The sequence below is a fragment of the Trichosurus vulpecula genome, chromosome X (genome assembly GCF_011100635.1).
Source record: "Trichosurus vulpecula isolate mTriVul1 chromosome X, mTriVul1.pri, whole genome shotgun sequence".
NCBI lineage: Eukaryota > Metazoa > Chordata > Mammalia > Diprotodontia > Phalangeridae > Trichosurus > Trichosurus vulpecula.
In genome coordinates, this window is record NC_050582.1 from 59946140 (window position 1) to 59969286 (window position 23147).

At 38.5% G+C, this 23147-nt stretch overlaps 1 protein-coding gene across 15 annotated transcripts in view; it reads right to left on the minus strand.

The window, feature by feature from the left end:
• Window positions 1–17798: 17798 nt before the first annotated feature.
• LOC118832959 (E3 ubiquitin-protein ligase DTX3L-like) overlaps window positions 17799–23147 on the minus strand; it is a 45041-nt gene continuing 39692 nt past the window's right edge. For all 15 annotated transcript variants that reach the window (XR_005009238.1, XR_005009239.1, XR_005009250.1 and 12 more), the window contains one exon: window positions 17799–22015. The gene's annotated coding sequence lies outside the window, so the exon portion shown is untranslated. The remainder of the gene's footprint in view (window positions 22016–23147) is intronic.

Consider the following 23147-nt stretch of genomic DNA (forward strand, 5'->3'; position numbering starts at 1 on the left):
GAATTGGAAAATAGTTAATAACGTAAAGGTATTAAATAAATCAATAGAATTAATAAGTACTTTTTTATATACAACTACAGAGATCCTTATGTGCAATTTAGTGACACTCATTCTCATTTTGAGTTTGAAACAAGTGGCTTAAAGCTTCCAAAACAGAGAAATAAAAGCAGAGAATGAGAGCCAATCTGAACATATTTTACCCAAAAGACTGATACTTACTATATTTCCTGAGAAACAAAAATACTTCTTAGAATAGGAATTTTCTCTCTCTCTCTCTCTCCATATATATATATATATATATATATATATATATATATATATATATATGAGTGATTTGGCTGTGAATATACAATAGAGAGTTGGTTCCTTTTCAAAATAATTGCCCCACTTACTAGCTGCTTTTTCTTATTTAGGCCCTATATTTTGATGTTTTTTCTTTCACCTAAAATATCAATGTAAATTAAATTATAATCATTGAAACTACAAAAATTAAAATACGTGTCGCAACAAAAGCTCTACTCCCTGTTCTCTACTTTGCTGCTTTGTTGCCCTCTCATACCCCACTGACAACAGCCCTGGACCCCTGGGCATTCTGACGTCCACACTTCTAGGCAAGCAGAGGAACCTCTCCTCTCAAGCCCCCAAACCCTTGCTCCCACACCACCGGAATGTGGAATTTTTGCTCCAAGTCTCCCAAAGCCCAGCAACCCTTATTAGGAAGCAAAGATTCCTCAGGGACCCTCCTCAATGACTCCTCAGACCTTTAATTCGGGTGCTGGACTCTACAGCTTCCCAGCACTCCCCGGTCCTTAGTCTCCCTCCCCTTTCCCAAATCTCTGGCTTGACCACCCCCAGTCCACAGCCAAGCTCTGCAACTGTGGGGAGAGAAGAAAAGCCTCTATGCTTGGTAAGCCCAATATATGTAATGATTTGGGAATGCAATTAATGTCATCTGAAAGTTTTCTGTTTGTACTATTATTGTACTTCTAAATTGTAGTAAAATTCTCCTATATTGTAAAACTTGAGTGAATGTTGTGAGCTAAAAATAGTGTTAGACTGTTGTACCAACAGCGAGCAAGACACGCTACAAGAGTATAAGTTTTAAATGGAGAATTTATTAGCCGGTGTCTGTTCCAGGGCATAAGCAGCCCAAATCAGAACGGCCAAGAGTAGGGGGTGAAGGAGACATATTTACACAGAAAAATCAAGGTGCAGTGGTTAATTATCTCTTGAAACTTGCATATGTTATTTTAGCAGACTTGGCAAGCCTGTGTTATTTCACTTTTATGGCCATGATACAAGAAGAGGAACTTCCTTAATGGAATAGATTGTAAATACAACAAATTAGATAGTTGTCAAAGTGTCAACTGAAATTACAACCCAGGATCTCTGTGTCCAATTTGCCATTAACATTCCACAACATGGTATATGTTCATAAAATATCAGGATAAGGAAAAGTCACATAATTCAAGACAATGTCTGGGGCTAAGGTTTTCATCCTTAATGGCCATAGACAGACCAAGGGATTCCATCTGGGTTTGTTGACATAAGATAGAGACATCTCTGAGCCTTAGGCTTTCCTTCTAGTTAATTAGTTCAGGCTCTGAGTCTTGAACAGTCATGGGGCCCCAGGGACATTTGCTGAATGCCAAAGGCAGGGTCTTAGTCCATCCTTTCTTATGCAGACTGTGGGTTTTATCAGGGGCTGTGGGGCAGGGATCTACAGCAATAACAAGTACCACAAGACAAAGAAATTTTTAATCTGAATTTTGTTGAAACTGAAACATGAAAACAACTGTGTAAAATTGGTCAAATTACTTTCTCAGCCCTGATAACCCTGTCTTGTGCTTTGTAATTGCCATTTAGAAAACTAGGTATTCCTACATTTACCTGTAGTTAACAGAAGGTCACAGCTAAAACAATTCGGCCAGCACTTATGAAACTTGTAAGATTGTTAACCAGGTTTCTTGGGATTACTGTTTTAGTGTTAAAAACCATTAAAGCTCTAGAGAGATAGAAGGAATCATGTCCTCCCACCTTTCAGGCTAGATTCATGGGTAGGTTCTATTAAATCTAGTAGGGATATTAGCTATGGTAAAGATATTGGTTATTGTGAATTATTATTATTATTAATGTTCAATTAATTGTCAAACTCCTCTGCCTGGAGGGGGAACTGACTATACCTTGTCAGCAATGGTTCAAATTCCTTAGGCTTCCTTTTTACCTGGGCCAAAAGAAGTAGTTAGAATATTAGCCCAGCACATTTTAAACTGAACTGCTTATAATAGGTGATTCCAAAGTGTTTATAAAACTTTCCCAAGAAAAACGTAAATGGAACTTAGAAATGCATATTTGAATAATAAAAAGGTGCATATTGTTATCTGGCATTGAAAAATTTATCAACTATATAGCCCCAAGAAAATTCTATTTACTTTAATTTTACTGTTCAATAAGGGGATGGTGGTGGAATTCACTCCCAGGGATATTACAAAGATCACATGATTATAAAGGTGTTTCGCACAATGCTTGGCATAAAATAAATGCTATTTGAATATAGATTGTTATAGGTTGAATATAATTGCTTCATATTCATTAATTTTATGTGAATTTTCTTCAATGTGAGGTGAATGATTCTCTGTATCAGGCAATTTGGGATCACATCTGACTGAGGGAAAGCCACTGGAATGGTAATTAATTGGTTTTGGTTTTGAAGTTTAAATAGATGATACTTGTTTATGATATTGTTATATTTCTAAAATTTTCCTTATGGTATAACTTGGTAAGCAACTGTATCATCTGTGTTGTTAGAAAAGCAATTTCTTTTATAATCTAAGTGTTATTAGGCTAAGAATTGTACTGAATTAGAAAACTTTTAAGTCATTCTAATTGACCATGTCTTTATAATTATATTTTGTAGTTTTGTAATTTAAGAACTCATAAATTACCAAATTTTGTCTTTAATTGTTTTGCTATCATTTACAAAATTTGTGAGATTGTTAATTAAGCTTAAGTCTAGTATTTACAAAACTATGTTTAGTTTTCTCTTTTTTTCTCTTCAATTATGTGGAAAAGGTTTGGTGATCAAATTTAAGAATTGTTTAATACTTAGGAATTAATAATAATATCAGGATAAATTGTAAGCTGTTTCTGAGAAAGGGAAATATTTTTATTAAGAAAAGTTTTGTAAAATCCTTTGCATGATTTTTAGAAAGCCTCCACCTTGATTAAGTGTGCTCAGAGAAAAGACAAAAGATAGCAGATAGGCCCAAGGTTTTTCTATTAACCCCTTCCTGAGATCCATGTTACTTCTCCTTATTTTGTAAAATTGCCAAGATCCCTGTAAACCATATCTATGGGCTAGTTCATCAGCCCCGGAAAAGAACTTGTTTGATTTATGTAGGTCCTAAACAATAAACTTAGCTTGCTGAGAAATTGCAAGTTTATGTACAAGAGATAAAAAGGATTCTAAGAGTGGTAGTATTTTTTCTGTGATCAGTCTCTTACTGCTAACAATGTGAGATTCTGTTACACCTTTTTGACTAAGAAAATTTGTGATATCTAAGAATCCTGCAATAACTAGAAACTTTGTTTGTTACAATACTCTGGAATTAGTGTTACTTAAGGACTTTTTCACCACCTTGGTAAAGTTTTATGAACAAGGGTAGAAATGCATGTGGGCTCACTTTGTAAATGTTCCTTAAGCAATGTGAGAATGTTATTTTGTTATTTGATTAATATCATGCTTGTCTAAAGTTTTGTTAGAACTAATGATGTCAAAAAACAGAGGTTTGTGGTTTACTTTGTAAATGACATCAAAGAAACACGGCATGACTAAAAGGTTGAGATTCTATATGCATTCTGTTAAAAATTGACTATTTGTGTATGTTCTGAAGCCTGTTATTAATTCCTTAAGTGATATCTCATCCTCCTAGTGAGGAATTTAATAATGGTTGTATGTAAAGTGTAAGACACTGGCTTCGGAGGTGAATTTCTTAAATATGACACTTGGCCACGGTTCAAATTTTGAGTTTGTAAATATGATCAGGGTTATAAGGACTAGAAATGGTAATTTAAAATTGTGCTAAGATCACTCTTGTAGGAGAATGGACAGAAAGCTGATTCCTATAAGAAGACAAGAAAAAGAAGAAGATGCTGTGCTGGAGAAGGTGGAACAGATACCAAGGACCAGAGGATTTCATTGACGATGTTCATTGCCAAACAGCTATATAAGAAAAGACATTTTGAATCTTAAAAAGACAATTGCATTTTTAATTTCTTTTTGAGTCTATGTATCTATATTCATAAAGGGGACTGCCCCCTTTGATTTGTCAATGTGTCAATCAATCCTTCCCATATTTACTTGAATGGTTGATGGTTAAGGCGAAGAATTTACATGTATCTATAATGGTGAAGTGCCTACAAAAGAGAAAGGGGGGGGTTGATTGGAACGCTGAAATAGTGAAACACCCCTCTTCCTGATATTGATCCAGAGGGGGTAGCAAAAACAATTATCGATATTTTCAAAAAATGTAACCCATTTAATAATGTATTTTTGACTATTTTTCATATACTACCTTATATTCTTTGTTTGGTCATGGTACTTTTTTGTCTACCTTGTGTCCTTAGGATAATGAATGCTATGTTTAAGTCACGTAAAATTACAGAATGAAAAAGGGGGAGATGTGGGGAGCCAGCTATATCCTATTTAGGCCTCTTAGACCTCTGCAAGGCAGGGTCAATTGAAAATGGGCCTATGCACGGCAAGGCCAGTTTTAGGATAAGAGGACTTGGCAAAGAAAACCCGCCTTTGTAGCTGAGTACCCACGTGGGAGATGACAGAAATGTTTCACTCTGGTCATCTGTATGCGAGAGAACATAAATGTTTCAATTTGGTTAGTCTTGAGGAAAAATAGTGTCTCACTCCTAGGAACAAGGAGATAAAAAACTTAACCGATGCTTTATTGTACTCTTCTTTGAAGTCTGGATGACTCAGCAATTAACCTGTATAAAATATTTCAGTAATTTCATTAAAATCAGTCTATAGCTTGACTATACAACTCGCCTAGCCCCATGTCTTTGTCTTTTTGTGTCAATTACTTTATCATACATTCACGCCACTGAGGGCACACTATATCACATTTCTCTCTCCGTCCCCACTCTCTTTTCCTATAATCATATACAAAACATTGACAAAAGGCAAGGGGAGGGTTTCTAAGAAGCAGGGAGGGAGCTGGAAAGGCCTTGAGAAGAGGTGTTATGGTAACTGAGCTTGAAGGAAACTAATGTTCTAAGCTGAAGAGCTGAGGAGATTGTTCATTCCAGGCAGAGGGAACAGCCTTTGCAAAGGTATGGAAGTGGGAAATAAAGTATCGTGGGTAAAGAACAACAAGAAGACAAATTTGTTTAGAGTGACCATAGAATCCCTGAAGGGGAATCATACAAGATAAAGCTAGAAATGTGGATTGTAGCCAGGTTATGAATGGCATTCAATGACAAAGAGAGGAGTTTGTATTTCATGAAAAAATTTCTGTGGGGGAGGGGCAGGTAGGCTAGAATTTATTGGACATGGGATTGTCATGAGAAGACAGTGACTCTAGGATGCTTTGTAGAGTTGAGTGGAGGAGAGATGGGAGATACCTTAGTCAGGGAGACCAGTTGGAAGTCTGTTGCAATTTCCCAGGTGAGAAAAGAGGTTGTATCAGTCAGTCAGTTAACAACACTTATTAAGTACTTCCTATTGTACCAGAGGATGTGCTGAGCATGGAGAATATAAATACAAGTAGAAAGAAAAACAGTCTCTTCTAATGTTAAAAGACAGAAAGTAAAAGGAAGTTGGAAAGCTATAGAGGTGGGGTAGAGAGGCAGGGATAGGTTGTCATAGGAGAGGAAATCTGGAGAGGAATGATCTGTGGCTAGTCTGAGTCCTGCCTTCAGTGTAGGTTCTGGAAGAACCCATTCAAGTAGAGGGAGAGGGTACTTCCAAAGTAGGAATTAAGGATGAAAAGCTGAAAGAAGTTTGGTAGAGGAAGTCCAGAGTGAAGAGAAGACAGGGCAATCAACTGGGGCTGAAAGAGTGAGGAACATTAGATAGAAAGACAGTCAACAGTCAACAAGCATTCATTAAGCACCAACTATATGCCAAGAATTGGTTAATTTTGGGGGGTACAAAGTAAATTAAAAGACAGTCCCAGCTCCCAAGTACCTTACAATCTAATTTCAGAGACAACGTAAAAAAAACTACGCACAAACAAGATATTTATAAGAAAACTAGTGATAATTCAGAGAGTAAAAGACAATAACATGTAGGTGGATCAGGAGTGGTTCCTTGTAGGAGATGGGATTTTAACTGGGACTTGAAGGAAGTTAGGAAAGTTAGGAGGTGGAAATGAGGAGGGAGAGAATTCCAGGCATAAGGGACAGCAAGTGAAAATGCCTGGAATTGGGAGATGGAGCATCTAGTCCAAATAACATCAAAGTGGCCAGTTTAGTGGATCAAAGAGTCCACGTAGAGAGACAGACAGACGCAGAGAGAAACATAGGGAAAGAGACAAAGACACAAACAGAGACAGAGTGAGACAGAGGAAGAGAGAGAGAGTCAGAGAAACATTTATAAATTGCTTGCTAAGTGCCACAAGCTAAAAGCAAGAAAATTCCTGCCTTGAATGAGCTCACATTCTGGTGGGAGAGAAGGGATCACATCAATGAGCTGGAAGAGGTGAGGAAAATATGGTTTAGAGCTGATAACCCTCATCCCCTTCAGAATAATGAAAAGGTGCACAAAATGGATTTCCTATGACAATTGGAATGTTGAAGCTTAACACCAGTTGATATAAAAATCGTGGGAAAAGTGATACTAGGTCCAAATATTTCTTTAAAATGCACATATAAGAGAGGGCAGAGCCAAGATGGCAGAAAAAAGGGCAGGGACTTGCCTGAGCTTTCCCAAAATCCCCTTCAAATACCTTTAAAATAGTGCCCCAAAACAAATTCTGAAGAAGAACATATGAAAGGACAGGGTAAAACAATTTCCTAGCCCAAAACAACTTAGAAGGTTGGCAGGAAATGTCTGTCCACCTGGGGCTAGAGTGAAGCACAGTCCAGTGTAGGCCATGCCAGTGCAGACTAGGCCCCAGCAAATCCAAGAGCAGGCCTTGGGAGCAAAAAATCCCCACAAACTTACAATAAATTATTAAATTTAAAATGTGTCATTTAAAAATATTTTCTATTTTTAAAAAATGAAATAAATTTCAAAGAAACTGTTAAAGAGTTACAGAAAGTAGATTTCCATAGGAATACTGAGTAATTTTTTTTGAAAAGGGTGTGGTAGTCCAAATAAGTTTGGGAACCTTTGCTCTAGGTTTTTCTAATTAACAACATATCATCTACAAAAAGTGATTCTTCTCTTTCTCCTTTGCCTATGCTTATTCTCTTTATTTTTCTTGTTTTATTGCAACAGCTAGCTTTTCTAGCACTATATGAAATAGTAATGATGATAATGGGCATCCTCAGTTTACATGTATTTTTTTTGAAAAGTCTCTAACATTTCTCCACTATGTATAAATTTTTGCTCTTGGACTTAGATATTGTTCACTATATGAAAGAAAGGTTGCTTTCTATAGTAATAAAGATGAATGTTGTCAAATAATTGAACTAACTCTACATTCCTGGCGTAAACCCAACCTTGTCATGTGTAGCCAGAATGGACTTTGTTTTCTTTGAATGGCTCAGCTTGCCTCGTTGAGCTTCCCTGGATGCTGGGGCTTGCTCTTCCAGGGCAGGACCAGAGCTTCCTGTGTGATGAGTCGTGGCGCTGGCTGAGGGGAGGTGTGTTAATGTGGTCTACGCTGGGGGAGGGGCCAAGTCAAGAACGAATCGGCCCTGGTCGTTCAGGCAGCCCTTGATGATGTCAGAAACTCTATAAGAGGGGAGAGGACAGCTTGAAGATCCTCCTTTCCTTTTCCGGTTGGAGCCAGAGACGCCTACAGCCGAAGCTGAGCTGCCGGTAGCAGAGCTGACTAGAGGCTAGTGGGTAATCTTCTTACCGTAGAGGGGAAGCATGTATACGATTTTGCCTTATACCATCTCGCTTCTCTGTGGCCTCCTAGTTACTCTTGTGAGGCGGACTTATTGGGCCTGGAAGCTTTTGATGAAAATATCAAAATGGGGACGCTGGTTTGTGGGATTGTTACTGTGGAGTGTAAATACATGCTTTAGTTCTCCTGCCTTCTGCCTAGAGAATTCCTTATATCCTGCGGTTCCGGACCTTTTAGGCACATATGAGATTCTCTTTGAAATCATAAATTCTGCCTTCCTAATATATTTGGCGATGAGGATGGGATCGCTAGATATAAGATCTCTGTTCAGAAGCAGAAGAACTTCAGAGGAAGAGATGAATATCCCAGGGCGGGAGGATCCTTTTTATTCCTCCTTAGCAAAGGAATTGGCTAAAAAAGCCGGACCCTGTGAAAACTGGGAACCAAGGCTACAGAGAGGAGATCCTAAGGATTTGGAAAGGTGTTTACAAGAGGTTGGGATTCAGTCAGGGGCATCACTATCTAGGCAAAGCTGGATAGTGTTATCAGCCTACCGGCTAGTATATGAAAGATTGAGATTAAGTGAAAGAGATGGGGGCACTCTTACCCCACAGCAAGAACGGGAATCTCAGATAGCAGGAGAACAAATTGCTGCTCAAGAACCCACTGACTCAGATGAGAACTTTTCTATTAATGTGGCTAGGAGCAACAGGAGGCCAAATAAGCCAAGAGTGCATCCCAACTCAGCCCAGACCAAGCCTGACTGCCTGCTTTGTCCTTGCCATGGTGGCAGGGGAAGCGAGTGGGGGGAAAATGAGACAGTGTTAGGGGCTGAGACAGAAAACGCTACTAGGGTTCAGGATATCCCTCGCACACAGAATGGGAGATGGTTAAATACTCAGACAAGCGTTCGGCCCGTAGAGAGGAGGAGGACAGAAACCAGAGGTGGCAATTTAGTTACGAGGGAATTTCAGGAAGATTTCTCACCACAAGAGGTCACAGATATTTTGAGTAGATTCAGCCAAAGAGTAGGAGAACCATTAATATCTTGGATGGTAAGGCTCAGTGATCAAGGGGCCGGTGGAATATTAGTAGATAAGAGGGACTGTATGAGATTCATCGGTATCAGCCACGATCCTCTAGTTCAGCAAGCTTTTAGGGAACATCATCAGTGAGGAGATGATGCTAGCAGGACTACTCTGTTGGCATTAGCTGCTGCGGGATGCAATAAGAGATATACTAATGATTCTATGTGGCCCACTGAGCACAGACCCTGGTATTCACTTAAAGATTGTATCATGAGACTAAAGGAGGAGGTAATGAAGACTGCTATTATGACAGGAACTGCAGACAAATATTACAATGATCCCATAGGAATCCCTCATAGGAATTTAATAATTAGGACAGCTCCCCCTGCTTATAAACAACTAATTTTGAATCTGTTACTTGGGGAAGTAGGGAACCATCTTACAGAGGTGATAAATAAGATTTTACAGTTACATGACTTAGGAGACTGGGGAAGGGACAGATCTCCTCGAGAGAGAAGGGTGAACAGCCAGCAAACTTGGCGCCAAAATGGAGTGACAAGAAAAGAAATGTTCACTGCTCTATTGAGAGCAGGGGTAGGTTTTGAAATGATAGATGGCATTCCAACCAATGAATTGTACAGGATGTACCGAGATAAAGGACTCGATAACAGGAGAGATAGGGAAATAAGAACTGCTCCTGCAAATGCTACAGATGGTGAACCTTCATACCCAAGTGAATCACATGGCAGGGAATACTAGGAAACAGGCCAGGCCCCAGCCCAAATTAAGGAAATACGTAAGCTGGATTGCAGACCTCACATTAACTTGACCATATATTGGAAAAATGGGTCAAGTACAGTAACTAGGGCATTAATAGATACTGGGGCCGAGGCCACCCTTATCTGTGGGAATCCAGACAAATTCAGCCATGGAACTCCTATTACCATCACAGGACTAGGAGGGACTGAAATATCAGCCAGACAAGTTAAATTGATGATGAAAATTGGACAGTTGCCCAAGAAAGAATATAGTGTGGTTATTGTGCCTATTCCTGAATACATCATTGGAATAGACATTTTGAAGGGTATGACCTTAAATTTACCTGAAGGGAAATACCAATTTGCTGTGAGGAAAATAGGCATTAATGCAGTCTTAGTGGGGAAAATCAAGATGGATCCAATCACTTTGCCCGAACCTTCTGAAGTAATTACTTTGAGGCAATATCGTGTGCCAGGTGGGCAAGATGAAATTGCCAACACTATAAGAGAATGTGTTGAGGCAGGAGTGTTAGTCCCTACAACTACTCAATGGAACAACCCTGTCTGGCCAGTCCGAAAGTCAGATGGGACATGGAGGATGACAGTAGATTATAGACAGCTGAACAAAGTGACTCCTCCCTTGTATGCTGCTGTTCCAGACACGGTTACTTTAATAGAGAGAATACAAAAACCTGAAGGGACTTGGTATGCAGTTATTGATTTGGCCAATGCCTTCTTTATGATCCCAATAGACCCCAAGCAATGGAACCAGTTTGCTTTTACTTGGCAAGGCCGACAGTATACATTTACACGCCTGCCACAAGGATATATTCATAGCCCAACTATTTGCCACAGGATTGTAGCTGAGCATTTGGATGAATTAAAGCTACCTGGTGTACAGCTTACACATTACATAGATGACATCATGATACAGGGAAAGAATATAAAAGAAGTGGAGGAGAGTTTAGCATTATTAACTGACCATATGAAAAGCAAAGGATGGGAAATCAACCCCGCAAAGGTTCAGGGGCCAGCTCAAACTGTAAAATTCTTGGGGATACAGTGGAATAGAGGACTGCGAGAAATTCTCCCACAAGCTCGACAAAAAATTCAGGATTTTCCCACCCCTACTAATAAGAAAGAGGCCCAAAAGTTCATAGGGCTATTTGGTTATTGGAGACACCACATCCCACATTTGGGACAGATTTTAAAACCCTTGTATAAAGTCACCAGAAAGAAATATGAATTCGATTGGGGCCTTGAACAAAGTAGAGCTTTTGAGGAAGCAAAGGCTGCTATACAATTAGCTCTGGACTTATGGCCTATGCAAAATGGGCCAGTGGAGTTACAAGTGACTGTACAAGATGACTATGCAAATTGGAGTCTGTGGCAAAAACAACAGAGCCGAAGTGTACCTTTAGGCTTTTGGTCAAGGAAACTGCCCTCATCTGGAGTGCAGTATACACCTTTTGAGAAGCAGCTGTTAGCTGCATATTGGGCTTTAGTAGAAACTGAGCAACTAACCCTGGGTCATGAAGTGATATTAAGGCCTGGAATTCCAATTATGACTTGGGTAATGAGTACCCCAGCTTCTCACAGAATTGGACATGCACAAGAGGTGAGCATAATCAAATGGAAGTGGTATATTCAGAATAGGTCCAGAGCAGGCAAAAGTGGAGTTTCTGCTTTACATGAATCGGTGGTGAACATTGGCACTGAAAGAAATGAAAAACCCATTGAATCTAAGCAACAGATGGTGCCATCCTTAGTGAAATGGAATAATGGGTATGATGGACTAAGTGTAGAACAAAAGAAACATGCTTGGTTTACTGATGGGACAGCAAAATATTTAGGACAGAAGAGACATTGGAAAGCAGTAGCCTATAACCCCTGTACTAGGCGAACTCTGGAAAGTTCTGGGATAGGGGGAAGTAGCCAATATGCTGAACTGATGGCAGTACATCAGGCCATCAGAATGGAGAAGGGAGGACAGTGTCATATATTTACTGATTCATGGGCGGTAGCTAATGGATTAGCTACTTGGATGCCTATATGGAGGAATCAGAATTGGGAGATTCATGGCAAACAAGTAAAGAGTTATGGGAAAATATACGGGACATGTCTTTGGTTACGGATTTGTCAGTTTTTCATGTTGATGCTCACGCGACCCTGACCACACCAGAGCGTGAGTACAATGCACACGCGGATCGACTAGCAAAGATTGCCACTGAATGTATTGTCCCTACTCCAACTCCAACTGATGACTTAGCCTTAGCGAGATGGGTCCACCAGACCTCCGGCCATTTAGGGGTCCAGGCCACCCACCGATGGGCACAGGATCGAGGTATCAGTATCTCTCATGCGTTGTTAAAACAAATAACAGAGGGGTGTTGTATATGCCAATTAGAAAAAGAACGAACTCTTCCTAGGATAGTAACTGGAGAAATAGCAAGGGGAAAAGTTCCAGCCCAAATTTGGCAGATAGATTATATTGGCCCACTACCCCAGGATAAAGGATGTAAATATGTATGTACATGTGTTGACACCTATTCAGGTGTCCTAGTGGCTTGTCCTTATAAGGATGCAACTCAGAAAAACACCTGTAAAACCCTAGATATTGTAAGTTTATACTATGGAACCCCAATGCAGATTCAAAGTGACAATGGGTCACATTTCAAGAGCAAAGAAGTGAAAAGATATTGTGTGTTGAATAATATAGAATGGATATATCATATTCCATATTACCCACAAGCATCTGGGCTGTTTGAAAGAATGAATGGATTGTTGAAAGAACAGCTGAGAAAATTAAGCTCTAATAATTCATATCTACATTGGAAGGATAATTTGTCTATTGCCTTACGTAATTTGAATAATAGGCCCTTAGGGGGGAGTACACCTCTAGCCAGAATGATGACCCCAAATTTGCAGATTAGAGAACAGCAAACACGTGAGATCAAAAATATTGAATTTTGGACTGTGAGGGAAGATGTCCCCCTACCATGTCCAGGAACACCTGGTTCGGCAGGATATGATTTACATTGTATAGAGAATTTTAGGTTGAATAGGAAAGAGATAAGAAAAACCCCTACTGGAGTATGTATGAGAATCCCCAAGAATCATTTTGGACGGATATTACCTAAACCAGGATTAGCAGCTCAAGGAGTACATGTATTGGCTGGAGTGATAGACTCGAATTATCAAAAAGAAATTGTTGTGACACTCCAGAATTTGGGTGAAAAACCTGTACAATTTGGCAGGAATGATAGGATAGTTCAAGTGATTATTATCCCCTGTGAAAAAATACCCTTTGTGAAAACTGACCCTCCTCCCAGAATAACTACTAGAGGGGCAAAAGGGGCTTGCTCCATTGATAGAATAAAGTTGGGAGCTAAGGTATGGGTAAAACGGAAGCCAGATGATATTCCAAAGGCTGCAGAAGTCATAGCCCATGGGAAGAACAACACTGTAACAGTTGTCTCTTCAGGGGAAGATAATTACCAAATCGTACCCCTGAACCATATATTTTACCGTGAATAGGGCTATAATATTAGATTCACGGACCCCACAGGTATGGCTGATGCTGGTAATTGACACAAGCCACTCAGAGGGAAGGTGACTTTGTGTGATTAACGGATAAAAGCTTGTACATCTGGGGAAAGTCTGGGAGGACAATCCTAGTCTATCTAGGATGGGATCCTCCTGCTTTCCCTTGTACATCTGGGGAAAGGCTAGGAGGACAATCCTAGTCTATCTAGGATGGGATCCTCCTGGTTTCCCTTGTACATCTGGGGAAAGGCTGGGAGGACAATCCTGGTCTCCATCTAGGGTGGGATCTTCTTGGCTTAGTTTCCTCATTGTGTTCCGTTTAAAAAGAAACATTTCCCATCTGAGTTTGGCTCTGATATTGGATCTTTGCATAACTGAAATTTCAACTAAACTGGAGACGATTTTATTTAAAGGATAATAGCCCATACTTGCCTACTCTTTTTGTTTTCTGTTTTAGTTAACCTTGTCGCTAGTTCTGTCTCCTGCAGGTTTAAGCACCCTGCAGTTTCCGGTGACTGCCTAAGTACGTAGCATTCTTGGAATTCCTGCCAGCTCGCTAAAGAACTGAACTCTGGAATGGGACTCTTTGGGGCAGGGACACCTCTACATCCAATTTCAGCAAGAAGAAGCTATGGAAAATGAGACCTTCACCCATTACCCCAAGATTTTGAGCCCCAATTGTTTGAGGGGGGGAATGATGATAGTGTTCTGTGTACTTATTTTGTGTTATCCTTGCTATATTGTTTTATTGTTATGATATTATTGATCCTATGTAATGGATACAAAGATCTAGGGGTGGACATTTGAATTATTAATAATTATTTTGGGATGATTGATTGAACAGATTATCTGGCTGGGATCTAGGGGTGGATCACATTTGAATCGTAAACCAATATTTGGGAATGTCACTGAATGATATGTTTTGCTTTATTGTGAATGATATGTTTTAGTTTCCTGCATAATTGGATCACAATGTTCTAGGATATATAATTTAATTTGAATTGTGATTGGATTGTGCATCCTAGAACATTGTGAGGGGTGGAGTGTAGCCAGAATGGACTTTGTTTTCTTTGAATGGCTCAGCTTGCCTCATTGAGCTTCCCTTGATGCTGGGGCTTGCTCTTCCGGGGCAGGACCAGAGCTTCCTGTGTGATGAGTCGTGGCGCTGGCTGAGGGGAGGTGTGTTAACGTGGTCTACGCTGGGGGAGGGGCCAAGTCAAGAACGAATCGGCCCTGGTCGTTCAGGCGGCGCTTGATGATGTCAGAAACTCTATAAGAGGGGAGAGGACAGCTTGAAGATCCTCCTTTCCTTTTCCGGTTGGAGCCAGAGACGCCTACAGCCGAAGCTGAGCTGCCGGTAGCAGAGCTGACTAGAGGCTAGTGGGTAATCTTCCTACCGTAGAGGGGAAGCATGTATACGATTTTGCCTTATACCATCTCGCTTCTCTGTGGCCTCCTAGTTACTCTTGTGAGGCGGACTTATTGGGCCTGGAAGCTTTTGATGAAAATATCAAAATGGGGACGCTGGTTTGTGGGATTGTTACTGTGGAGTGTAAATACATGCTTTAGTTCTCCTGCCTTCTGCCTAGAGAATTCCTTATATCCTGCGGTTCCGGACCTTTTAGGCACATATGAGATTCTCTTTGAAATCATAAATTCTGCCTTCCTAATATATCATGATAATCATTTAAAATATGTTGTTGTAATGTACTAATATTTTAAAGTTTTGTGTCCATGTTTATCAGGAATATCGTTCTATTATTTTCTTTCTCGAGACTGTCTCCCTCTCATTTTGGGATTTATGTTTTTATGATACATGTTTGTATCATTGAAAGATTGGAAGGATGCCTGTTTTTAATATTATGGCAAATAGCACATATAGTACCAAAACAGCTGGAATGGCCTTATCATTTACACATCTTTACTTCCTTGGCTTTCTTCAAGCCTCAGATCAAATCTCACCTACAGATCCTTGCTCATTCCACCTAACTGAGCCTTTTCCTTCCTTCTGTTTCCCATATATCATGTATATACCTATTTAATTACATTCTGTCTCCACTATTAGATTTTAAGCTCCTTGAAATCATTGATGGTTTTTTATACTTCTGCTTTGCTTTCACAGAGATAAAGAAAAAGTGACCCATAGACAGAAAGACACACACACAAAGAGAATTATTCAAAGGGATGTCAGTAAATAATTGAAACAATTACTATTTGCAATAACTAATTTATTCCTCAGTTATGAACTTGAGAAGAAAGCCCATCATTAAAGTACAACTTTTCTTCATAGGTTACCTGTCCTTACAGTATTGGCATGGAGATGGGAGGCTCAAGCAGATGGTAACTCAAAATGTTTTCTTTCCTGGTTAATTATTTCTATTTGTTCTCTGACCCATTCATTATTTGGGATTTCACTGTTGTCTCCATTTAGTTTTCTGTCTTTTGTTTGTGGTCCCTGACCCAATGTCTGTTTTTATTACATTACACAAATTCTATAAAGGTCACCATTTAGTATTTCTGCCTTGTTACATTTCTTTCCAATATTTCTGTGCCCAAATTCATGGTCAGTTTTTCTAAAAGGACTATGAGGTGCTGAGATATATGCATAATCTTTGTTGTCCCATTTAGAAAATACTTAAGTTCTTTAGTTTTAAATTCTCCAGCATTTGATTCAGTTCTATTTTTCCATTTTGTTTACTTTCTGTCTGAGGATATTGAAGTCTCCTGTCCCTGTCGTGTTACCACCTATGTGATCTTGTAGTTCAGTTAATATTTGCTTTGTGAATTTGTATGCTAAGGTATTTGAAGCATATAAGCTTATTACTGATATTTTGTCTATGGTTCCTTTCAGCATAATAGAGTGTTCTTATTTATCCTTTTAAAATTTTGAATCTGTTTTTAGCTTTGTCAGATACCATGATTGCAATATCTGCTTTTTAGGATTCACTTGATGCATAGTAAACTTTTCCCCATCCCATCAATTTTATTTTGTGCATGTCTTTGTTTTTCCGATGTGTTTCTTGTAAGCATAGATTGTAGTCTTGTTTTCTTATCAAATACGTCCTTTTAAAAACTGAATTGTTTAATCCATTCACATTTAAAACTTTAAAAGTTAGGTTTATTTTTTTCCATTTGCCTCTGACAGATTTAAAATTTTTTTTTCCTCTCTTCTGCTGTAAACATAGTCCTATGTCTCTTCAGTTACTTTAGCTTAATCTTTTTTAAAGTGGCTCTGTTCCCACTGGCAATCTTCTCTTCACCCCATCTCCCATTTGTTACCCCTTTACCTTTTTTTAAATTATAAATTCAATTTTCTTTCCTGCTTTTAACTGTTTAATCCTTCCTTTCTTTTTCCCTCTTAGTCAAGTCGATTTACCTTTCCTTTGTTCCCCTTAAACTATTCCTGCTCATTAGTTTTTTAAATTCATATTTTGCACCTCTTTTCAGGAGGATTTCTCTTACTCTCTTATTCATTCTCTCTCTCTATTCTAATCCTCCACTTCCTGGTTCATGAACACTATAATAGTCTCTCTCTATTCTCCATATTCCTCATGAAATGAAAATTTTTCAGGTATCCAATTCGGGCTTTCCCTTCTCGGCAGTTTCTGACAATTCCTTGTAGAGCTTTCCCTGGGGATTCTCCTTCCCCAAGTTACCTCACTCTCAGAACAACACCAATTCCTTCAGGTGACAGAGAAGACAATGTCTTATTCAAAGGAAATTCTTTGTTTGGGATTTCACCCTAATTAATGAGGTAAAACTCAGGAAAAAGAGCATTAAAAGGAGTTTATTAAAAGTGCATATGTGGTACCTGAGTAGCCAGCTATTGCTTAAAAAACCCTGCCCCCAGCCTCTAACTACAAACCCCAGTCTGCATAAAAAAACAGACTGAGTTCCTGCCATTTGGTGAGTGTCCTGGGCCCCTAAGACTCTTCCAAGGAACATAAGCTAATTACCAGGATGGAAGCCTTGGCCCTAGACATTATCTTGAATTATATGACTTTTGCCTTATCTTGAGCCTTCCTAGCTTCAAGAGTTATGGCAAAAGTTGGAGACAGAGATCCTGGGTTGTAATTCCAATTGACACTTTGTCAACTATCTGATATGTTGTATTTACAATCTATTCAGGAGGTTCCTCTAAGGTATCATGGTCATAAAAAGTGAAATAACACAGGCTTGCTGAGTCTGCAAAGTAACATATGTAAACTTCAAGAGATAATTAACCACTGAACCTGTATTCTCTATATAAACTACCCTTTCTCTTCAAACGGGGCCGTTTTGATTTGGGAGACTCTATTTCCCCAAACGGTCGCCGGCTAATAAACTTCTCCATTCAAAATTTAAACTCTTGTGGTGTGTCTTGCTCGCTGTCGGTATAACACATATAGGGAATAACATGTTGACTAGCTGATCACTAAGACATCAGCCAAGAATTTAAGATGGAGCCAGCTTTTATTGATAACTTTAATAACAAGATAAAGACATTTCAGATAGGTCTGCATTAGCAAAAGGGGATGGGACATTGCACCTCAGCTCCTCCCCAACTGCCAGGACATGCAGGCTAACAGGTAGTAGGTGACTAGATATGTGAGGGATAGCAGGTGATAATACAAAAGCTGCAGACGGGCTGATGCCTCCCCCAAAAGTGATTGACAAGCAGGACTTTCTATAATCCCCCCATTTGGTGCTAAACATATATATGGAACAGCAGCACAACTGGTTTCACCTCACTCTTTTATCCTCAACTGCATCATCTTGCTCTCTGCTGCTCATGCCGCATCATTTTGAGCAAGCATCTGTGGCTATAAGCCAGGGGACTTAAACTTATAAAAGGAAACAAGTGTACTGTAGCCATGAGTATCACAAATCATAATCCCATGTTTCCATCAATGTCATAAAGTCAAATAATCTTAGGTATGGAATCATAATCTCATGTATCCCCCAAGGACATAAACCTTCTTAAATAAGTTCTATATATAAAGTAAAGCAGGTTACACATCAAGTCATTTAGAGAGCTCGCCCTGTGCTAATTTTAGAGGAGAGATTTATATATCAACAAAGTCACCAAGAAAATTCAGTAAATATAAATACCATGAATCAAAAGACCAAAGTAATACAATAGTGATTAATGTGAAATAACATCAATTTTCCTTGTAACCCACTCCCAATGTTCACTTAATCAACACATTTTATCTTGAGTCCCAGATAATGTCTTCCCTTGGTCTTTCAGGAATAGGCCTCATTCCGAGGGCAACTCTGAAGTGGCCTCTTTCCAGTGGGTTTGCATCTCTGATTCCAAGGCACTTGAAGAGATTCCTAGGTAATCCTACTCAAATCTGTCTGTAACCAGGCTCAATATAATTTAGTATAACCTCTTAAATGTGATTTTTCCAATAACCAATTCATGTGGTAAAAAAAAACTGCTCAAGTCTTATGATTCTGGTCTTATTAACAATGGAGCTATGAGAACATCAAATTAGGAACCCAGAAACTCCAGAAACTCCCAGTTATTACATACCACTTGGTGTTTCTTTTTCTTTACAATTATCAATGCAATTTTATATATAAGGTCCTGAACCCAATTTTTAGAATTTATTATTATAACACATTCAAGGTCTGTATATATAATCGTCTGATCTTCTTGCTTTCTCAAATTTTCCATGCCTGGTAATTCCCCTCAAGCAGGAGGAGACATTTTAAGGATCTTATCCTATACATGAATTCATAGCTATCAGCACTCATTGTAAGTAGATGCTTATCAAGAGGTTAAACAAATGAATTTGCTTAAAACATACTTATTTAGCATTGCAATGACAAACTTCCACTGTTCAAATTCTCTGACAAGAAATTTGCTATAAGAGGAAGAAGGAGAGACTAGGTAGAACAGCATCAAAACTAGTCCTCTAGGCCTAAGTCTAAGGGCACAGAATGACTCCAGAAATGCATATCAGAATAACGCATCCTTAGCTGTGTTTGATTTCAGCTAAGTTGTAGTTAAATTTTAAGAAAAGTGAATCATGCAATGTAAGGTATGATTGAATTTTGTTTCCACAGAGATTATATGAAAATAAGATTTGAAGCCATACTAATTATAGTTAATTATAGGAAATGAAATTGCTTTTGAAGCAGTTGAGGAGTTTGGCCCCTTGAAAATCAGCATATCTATGAGGCAGACTCCTCTCTTTGTTCCAAGAAGGCCTGTCCCAGTATCTCAAAAGAACTGCCAGGCCAGGTGTCAATCACAAAAGGATAAGACTCAAACTAGACTCAGTATTAGAAGATGGGTTCTTTTATCATTGATATCCTGGGTTTGAATCTTCAAACTCATGGTTTTTGTCAATTCCCTTTAGCAATTGAGAGGGATCCTTTCTCATGCTATCTGATGCAGAAAAATGGAAAGGAAGCTAAAAATATAAAGAAAGGGGTCTATGTGGATGAGAAGAGAAAAGGGGATTGAGGTGTGGAGGTGAAGGGATATGATCAAGGGGTGGGGTTTAGTGAACCCTGAAATGCTGACCAATGGGGTTCGAGGCACGAAATTCGAATCTGGATGTATTATAAAGAGAGCTTTGTACCTAGCTAAGTGTTCTTGTGCCAGCCAAGTCACCCCATCAAATAATGACATGAAATAAAAATTTTTTTTTCTAAATTCACACATGGCCAGGTAAAATTCTTAGTATTTCTAACGTGCAACAAAGTTCCACCTCATACAAAGAGTATCACAACCAGTCAAGCTCAGGATTGTCCAGGTAGGAAACAAACCTATTCAAAAAAGAATAGCACCATGGGGAAACTGAGTCAATAGAATCCTCCCTTTGACCATGCCAAGGTCATTCCCTCAACTTTTTTTCAGGCCGAGATATCCATTAATAGCAGTTCCCAGACTGTACTCCCTTTGGGCAGTGCATGGCATCCCCCTTGAATGGTGAACTATTAGCCTCATGACAATATATATAATCATACCAGAAATCCAAATTTAGGATAACATCAGATTACAATCCCATGAGATTTTACCTCAAATCGCAAATTTCGTTAATCAAAGCTTAGGGCTAGATACAGCTGTTACTATTGTTCTCATGGTGTTGCAATAGTAAAAAGTTTACCAGGCCTTTAAAAATTTATTAAACACTCTTTCCTTCTTTTTCTTCTCCTCCTTGAGTTTAAACTCATCCAGGTGTAAAAATTAATCCTTACAAATGAAGAAAATAATTACATTCTGGAATTTCACAGAGAGAGTGAATATAAGAGAGTTTACTCAAAAACCCAGAAAAACACTGGTCAATTGCTGTCAACCTCCAGACTAACAGTTAACTAGCTCTTAACGTATTCTATATTCGCCCCTTAAAGCAAAAATAAATCTTTAAGATTGGAATTTGTTGAGATTAAGTTGGGTAAAGTTGCAACTTCAGTATATACTATTCCAGGCATAATTCCATAATCTTCACAAGTAATAGGCAAATAACTTTAGATGAAACTCACTCTTTATTATAAGCAGGCTTGAATATTTCTCCCTCATTTTTGGAAGAGTTATAAGAGGGGATCACATTTTCGCAGAAAACCAGTTCATCGTTCAGGAATTTCACAACATGAGCAAGTTCTTTCATGGGGCTGATAAGATTTTATGAGGTCGCCCAAGCAGACAATCTCAAAAAATCTCGGAAGTTTACAAATAAAAAGATTTTACGAGGTATTTTCTTTACACCTTTTCCCATGCAGTAAGGAATTATCAATTTTCCCTTTCAAAATATACTCAACTGTATACTTGATAGATTTTTACATTATTACAATAACTGCTAATGACATCATAATTTCAAAGTAACTAGATCAAAAGAAATTTTCAGCATGTCTCATACAATATTTTCCCAGCATCCACAACAAAAGTAAATTTAAATCATAATAACAATATAAATACTATTATGGATTCTTAAAACATAACAGAATTTGGAGGTACATTTATCTGAATGCCAGTTTGTCTGAATGCATCTCTGATTCCTTTTACATAGAAATCCCTTTATTTGATCACTTTTGGCATTTTACACTGATCATATCTAAAACCTGGTATAAAGGTATGAAGCATGGAACTGTTGCAGCTGATTAAAGAAATAATAATTTTAACAATAGTTAACATTTATATAGTGCTTGTCATATTCCAGGCATTGTGTTAAGCACTTTACAATCATATAACCCTTACAAAAACCCTAGGAGGTGGGTGCTATTATTTCATTTCCCCTTTTACAGATGGGGAAACTGAGGTAAACAGAAGTGAAGTCACATAGTCAATAAATTTTTGAGGCTAGATTAGTTGCTGAGATTGGATTTTTTTGACTCAGGTTTTCCTGATCCATGCATTTTCTAGCATTTTTTTCTTCTGCCTTAATGCCAAATAATAAATGCATTTTTACATTTTACCACTATTATCCTGATGGGGAACACATTTCACTATGAGACCACAAGATGATTTAGTTTCAGTGCCAAATCAAATCTGGATTTATAATCACTAATGGTAAAATATAAATCTCAATTTGTCCAAGGGCCATTTACTGCTAGCCCTTCAAATTATAGGGCCAGCTACTTTCATTTGGTCTACTGCCAAACATTTAAAGCGACAGTCTTGTATTTTCTCCCTTCTTTTAGGATCCGTGAAACTTTTCTGAAACACAGAAATTGCAAACATAACCTCTATTACACAGTAATGAAATAATCAATGAATATTACTCACATAAGGACTAAAATATATCCTGCTAATGGTTTGCTATCTCCAAGTAATTCAATGCTGCATATACATTTCTATATTTTCCATATCATCTTGAGTAAGCAAATAAAGTTTCTCACATCCTCATTCTCTGAGTGAGATAAGACCCTTCCCCACTTCTCTTTCCAAATTTCAAGCCCTTTATTGACACTGTCAAACCTTTCAGATTATTTGAACCCCAATAATCCAAACTGCTTTTGCTCTATTCTAAAAAAAAATCCCCTTTTCCTGCCTCAGCAGCTTCAAAAATCTTTATTGTCTGTGGTGACAGAAAGTCTGCAGCCAGGGCTGTGGGCTAGAGACATTTACATCTCTAAGTGACTCTACCTTGTCAATTAATTATTTAACTGAGAACTTCTTTTCTTTGATATGGAGATCATAAACTGCAGCTCTGAATTGTTACCTAAACTTTCTCTCTCTCTTGTTCAAGTTAATCAGAAGCTTGCTTAAACAAGTTAGCTTAAAGAAAATAAATCTATACTAATTTTTATTTCACCTAGTCTGTTTGCCTCCTTTAACCAAACTCACAGGTTGACAACACTATTAGTGCAAATGAGACTACAGCTTTTCTTAACTTCCTAACTATTTCCTCTTAGTCCTAACTTGGTTAAACTTGATCTCCTCCTTTCCTTCAAGCTGAGATTAAAGCCCTTTACAACTGCACCTGTCTTGCTTCTTTTATATTCTGACTAAATACTTCCCTTACCAATCATATCCCAGGCTGTCTCTAGAAGTAATATTCCTGAATTTTTTCTTCATCTCTTTCACTTTGACCAGTCAGAAATTGAGAGATTCCCCCCTTTTTGTTTATGTTTAAAAGCCTTGAAAGTTCTACTTTAGCCTTCCCAAAAGGTATTCCTAGTACCTTGTCACCTCCACCAATTGCTGTTTTCAAAGCCTCTCTCTACAGCACTGAAAACCCAATTTGCCTAGCCTAGAGATCTTCAAATCACATTTAGAATGTGTATCTGACTGAGTTCAATACTTAAGGGCCCATCCTTTATTTGGTCAAAATATGTTTTCCCCCCAT